Below are 6,566 nucleotides of genomic sequence, written 5' to 3' on the forward strand. Positions count from 1 at the left end.
GGCAAAATCACCACCGTAAGGTGACATCATCTTCCCATATGGGACCATATCTTGTGAAGTAACACCACCATCAGTCAAAAAGATTTGGCAGAATCGAATTATTTAAGTTCCAACGTGTCAGAAAACATATTTTCGTCACCTTCTTCGACATCATTTGAATCCTTGTTCTTGCTGATAGCAACACTTCGATTTCCATTTCGATAACTTCTCGTGATTAGCTTTGACAATGCAATAAAATGCTTTTATCATGTTAATTCAATTGTCCACTGTCTGCAGCTATGATACTTTTGTATGTCTTTTGTTCTGTCTTGAAATACTTTTGAATTCTTTTTTTGCAACGACATCCCCGGTATGGGGAGGATGGAAATATGCTAATTCAATTACAACTTTATCGCGGGATCACATAATGTAGAGTTATTCCGAGTTATGCTGAGACAGAAATGTGGTGTTAAAACAATAGACAATACCTAAATAAGAAGAAGTAAGTCCTTTTTTACCAGATTTTTGCCGTGGCTATGCTCTTGGATAGAGAAGACTGAATGCGTTTTTTATTCAACTCTCTGCTCTTTTTTGCCAATTCAGTGATATCATTAGTCAATATTTTACTGCAGGGCAATGAATGTCTTGAATCTAGATTACTATGTATGAGATGAAATCCTTTTTCTCTCATAAGGATGGAGAGAAGGAAGATGTAGCAGAAAAAAAGTAATTCTCTTCCGAAGAAGGATTTGTTTTTGCCATATTGGTGTAGAATTTTTTTTAGCAATCTGTGAAACAACTCTCTCAAATGGTACATTCTTCATAAATACTGCAATCTAAAATTCTTACCTGGGCAAGTGTTGATTATTTCAAATTCACATCCATATAAAAAAAAATTCGCTTTCTTAGTAGCTGTTGCTTGCTGGTAGTCAGAAACTTCTTTTAAATACTGCTGGTATTCTTTTTTATGGGTTGGTCTCTTTAGATCATTGATTAATTTCGCGGAGTTTTTACTAAAAATTTCGGCATTTCATTTTACATCTATGCATTTGCACAAAAAATAATTGGGAACTGGGTTACGCTTTCGTAAAGTAGGCTTCTTTATCGTCGTCGTCAGACATCATTTTTAATTTAATGAGACTATATACTAAGTTTTGCCTGAAGGTTTTTCCTGATACTAGGACTAGACTGTGCGTAATGTTGTGCCAGCTGAGTCTATTTAACGTTAACTTGTAGTGTGCTTTAAACTTATGTGTTGTATTTTGTGTTTTTCGTCGTGAAAATTTCATCTGAAGTAAGGTAAAACCAGTAGATTAACCCGCAATTACAAACAAAAATCATTGTTATTGTTTCCTCCCACCATCACTTCCTTAGATTTCCATCCATTAGATCGATCCTACACCTTACTGGCAGGTTAGGAAATGCATCATCGCTCCCTTTCTCTCTATGCTTAGTGGCCCATGAAGTAAATATTTGCCAATTTAACAATACCTTTCAATTATGTATAGTTGATTATCATTAATGTAGCAATTATTTCTTAAGGTTTTCTGTACACCAACTATAGGAAAACATGGGGAACATGTCACACGACAACTCACAACATGATAGTTGTTATTCTCCATTTGAGACTACGACTCTAAATCAACTTTAACCAACTGTACACAATAAGCAAGATGATGCATAATATAACCTCTAGTTAAATGCTGAACCAAAATGTTTTGCAATTTTCCATTATAAGAATGTGAGTAAATTGAAGACAAATACAAACAGGTGTTTCGAATTTCAAAATCAATTCTTCATCTTCCATGTTATTATGGTCTTCAGGTATTCCAGACTGAAGGCTGAACCAATCATCAGCAATGCCGTTTAGATTTTCTTGATCTACACCTTGTAGTATCCGATGAAAAAAACATTCTTTCACCCCTTTTCTTATTTCTTAGAAATTTGATCAAAGCATAGCAACAGGAGATAAGCCTGACGGCTTTCTTTACGTGTGGCTAAAATGTACCGGAAACTCTTCCATGTGTTTTTTAAAACTCCAAATGCGTGTTCAATCACAATTGGGGATTTTTGTAAAATCGTTTTGTAGTTTCTTTTGTGAAAAATTCTTGCAAGACATTGATTTTATCGAAAGCATGACATGAGGGGATCAAGGAAATGCAGAATCTGACATTACATGATATTGGTCACCTGGAAAAAGGAAAGAAGGATCTTCATCATTAAGGAAATCTAAAGCAGAGCAGCGGAACTTTAGAATTGTTAGTACTACCAGGGAATTCAGCATAAGTTTAAGAAAAGGCACGATTCGGGAGACAAAAGCTAATAAGATTAGGGAATGCCACATTTTTTGGTTGTTAAAATCTTTTTGTTTTAAATGATGTTGCGCTTTTCTATATGCATACCATTTATAGAACCAAATGCACCAGGAAATCCAGAGATATGTTGAAAATTATCTGTAACTAATTAAAACCTCTTCTGCTGTTGGCCATTTTATAAAATCAAAGGAATTGTTGTTCAATAATCTTGCTAATTTTGTTGACGGATCGCCAAATAGTTGATAAACATCGATCAAATAGCACCGATATTTCGCGATGCGTACATTGATTTGCCAAATACCACAACGTTATCTATTAAATTTCGTTCGTTGGCACTGGTTCTAAACAACCGACCGGAATTTTTTCGTTTCTGGGAACTTTGTGGTTGGTAACCAACGTTTGAAAAGCGAGACATAAGAAAGTGGCTTTGGAAAGTCGGCTTTCATAAACTGTGGTATGATAGTGCGCAAAAACCTGAAGGGAAAATCTAATATTACATTATAATTTTATCTAAATTGACCCCTTAAAGTAAAGAAATGAATTTTATTAATAATTCATATTCTCCGTCCGGTTTAACGTACCCTGAAACACGGATACAAGATTATTTTGCAGAAAATCGCAATTTTGGTTAATACCCCATTTTTTAACATATAACATTTTTAAAATCGTATTCGTCGTCTGATTTGAATTCCGGAATCTCAGACAACACCAAATCAAATACAACCCAATACAAGCGCGCAGTTAGCCAAGACCGGCACTATAAGCACACTTTATCTTAGTGATATCATAGAGACGTTGGTCTATTCGATATACGTTCGTCATTTTCGAATTCATTTACCACATTTACTCAAAGAGGCCAAAATTGGGGGTTTTGGGGGTTTACAGTTTTTGGAAAAGGGTGACCAAGGCATCGCAGCCAGTCCCTGTATAAACCATTTTGTGCGAAATTTTACGGAAAACCCAATGGTGAAATCCTATAGCTAGCATAGTTTTTACGTTATTTAATAAAAACTAAGGTACCCCCCAGAAATTGTAGCTTTTTTTATAATTTTTGACAACAGTTTTCGGGCAAACCAGACCTTTAAAAAATCTAATTTTTCAGAATGAAAGATTTAGCCCCCCTTTAGAGACATCTCGCCCCGTTTTTTTTAAACGCTTATTAGCATAGTTTTGTGCAATTGAAAATCTTGAAAGTGTTCTGAAGATTTTCGCCATTGACAGACGACATTTCGCCACGCCATCTAGCGGCCGATTTTGAAAAAAGCAAGGTAGATCTATTCTTCTGGTCATTCCTTTTTTTTCGAACTCCAACCAACGATAGCTAACCAAGCCCAGCTGTTTTACATCGATTCCATTCTTTTCTGAACAATCAAAGAAAAAAATTAATGGGCAAAAAAATAGATATCCTGTTCTCACTCAGTGTTAATATGCATTTTAAATGTTGTGTTTGTAATGTTACAAAATTAATTAATTAAAAACTCATTCTAATGTGTACATTAATAAGCTATTTAATTTTACCATTTAGCATTACATTTACCATTACATAGCTGTTTACCATTATATTTAGCATTGACCATTACCGTCACATTTACAAAAAAGTGGCACAAACGGCTTGCCATACCAAGAAACTTTCGGTGATGAAAATGAAATTGCATAACTTATGATATATTGAGGAATAATTGTGTTTAGAATTCTTCCTTTAATCTTTTATTGAAGCCATAACTAAAATTGAAAAAAAATAGGACATTTGCACCCAATAAAAATATAAAAAGCACAATCCAGTTCGTCCCAGGTGTTTGCGTGCTTAAACTTTTAGTTTCTCATTGGATTTAATTATCCAAACTATCACCCCAGCTCCAAGCTTCTAGGTCCAAGCTAAAACCACACACGAAAGCAATAGCAAAGATGCGCTATCGAAAAATTGTCGGTCATTTTCAAGAAGCGGAGAGGCAGGTGAGATAATTCAACATGATTGACTTATATTTATTAACTATCATCATTTATCTTAGCATCATTCATGTTGTGTGTTGCTTTTAAAAAGGGGTTCATGATTAGCAATTTTTGAAATAGGTGTAAGCAACTAATAACCCAGATGGAAGAGTGGTGGATATGAGATTTCGTAGATTCAAATCACCAGTCAATTTTAGTTTTTGTTTTTACTTTTTTCTATATTTTTGGATAGAATACAAAGATTCTGTAAAAGATTCGAGTTTTATCACATTTTTTTTACAAAATTCAAATTTGTTTTCTTCGGCAAGAACTTAGAAAAAAAAACGTGTTTAGACATAGTTCTGGAGAAAATTCGCATGAACTTACATTCATTTTTTCTGAATTAAAATGAAAAATTCAAGAAAAAAAAATCAACCAGAATCAAAAGATTTGACTATGGCATATTTTAAAAAAGTTGGAGTTCATGAACAAAAAAGAAAGAAAAAAAATTCTCTGAAACAAAACAGCAAATGTCATCGCTGAGATGGGCTCGATGTTGCCACGTTGGAATTGTTTTCACGGGTTTTTAGCGTACACCAGTCGTCGCTGGGCCAAAATTAGTTGCATTCTTTGGCCTCCTTGCATTATGGCGCGCATTGCCCTCCGAAGGCTACTTGCTTGACGTAGCCAATGTCGCCATCGGGGAACCGTTTTTTACACCGTCGTTGGCCACATGCTAAGCAGAGTTTTCCGCTGTCTTCCACTTCTTTCCACGTGTAAAGGGTTCATTCAAGAAATGGAGTCTGTTTTCGAGAGCTCAGGGTAATGACTAGAAGATGATGATCCCCTGATGGAAGACGCCTCGGTCGATGCGGACGTCAATCACTGCGTGCACTTATCCATCGGGGTCCAGAAAAAAACGCGGATGAACCGTCCAAGATTCCACTGTCTGCGTTTTTAATTTTTGTCCACTTATAATACGAGGTCTCCTACGGCAAAGTTAGTTGGAGGTATCTTCAGTTTTTGTCACCCTGCCATCGATTGAAGGTAAGTTCCTTTTCATTGATCCCCAAAAAGATTCAGTGTTCTTTGTAGATATCGAAAATGCTCTCTCGGCAGATCGTCATCGAAGCTGCCAACTGTTGGTGTAGCGGTATTAGGGCCGATTTAAGATCAGCTTGAGTTAGAGTCTTAAGTCTTCCGGATCCTCGCTGAAGGTCACCAACGGCAGCCCATTAAGCAGTCTGCTATCTCATATATTAAAGTCCAAAGGGTCTCCTCTATCGGATGACGAGGGCCTTTCTTTTTCTTGTCCAATACCACGTAGAGGGCACGTTTGGTGCTAAGATGAGAGCTTCGTGTGCTCGCTAAAACGCGGTGTCCTGAGCAGCTGAAATGTCCATTCCCTGTGATTATGAATATACTTGACGGTCCACCATCATCTGCTCTTCTGGCTTCTCACAATCACGCCGACACTTTTCACATTCCCACCGGATCGTCTTTACCAGCTGCCGGCCGCGTGGAATCCAGAACCCTACTAACACGGCCCATCCTCTTTATGTAAGATGTAGATAAATATGGGATGGATAGATCCAGGTCGCAATTGTGGGGCTGTAGTATAGCGTAGGTATAAATTTATTCGGATCTAGGATGGGATCAAATAAAGAATATTCATCGTAGATCCACCAGCGTATATTCATTAACATACTGATTGTACATCAAAGTAATATACTCGTGGGTATGATTTTGTTGTGATACCATTTGGTACATACACAGAATGTGCATCACAGTATAACCATATTAGGTACACAGTGGACGAAAAAGCTAAAAAATATCTCAATTTCCATTACTCCCAAACGTTTGTTCCTGAATTGTACGAACAGTTGGTCAAATGGTTAGAGAGGTGAGCTACGGAATTGAAGGTCAGTAGTTCAAGTCTCGGGGTAGACTTTTATCTTTTAATTTCTGACAGAAATCATATCCAAAGATGGATGTTATTTAAGGATACTGTGTATACACAAACCGGTATATTCAAGGGACATACAAATGGTACGTGCGGGGAAGGGGAAATAAGGATAAACATGAAGCATTCCATGGATATGCTGTTTGTATCTCCCTTATCCTTGGGAGTACGCTTCAGTCATATCCATGGAACATCGCTGTGTTAGTAGGGAAGTGCTGCTGAATGAAATTAAGCTGGTAATCCACCCCAACGTGTTTAAACACCCGATTGAACATACGCACAATCTTAATTGTAAACTGGTGGGATGTCGAAAGAACGTGAGAGTGCAGTGGCTCATAAGGGAGCTTCACCCGTACGATTCTGCCAAAGAATTGAAGGAA

The sequence above is a fragment of the Daphnia pulex genome, chromosome 11 (assembly GCF_021134715.1).
Source record: "Daphnia pulex isolate KAP4 chromosome 11, ASM2113471v1".
Taxonomy (NCBI): Eukaryota; Metazoa; Arthropoda; class Branchiopoda; order Diplostraca; family Daphniidae; genus Daphnia; species Daphnia pulex.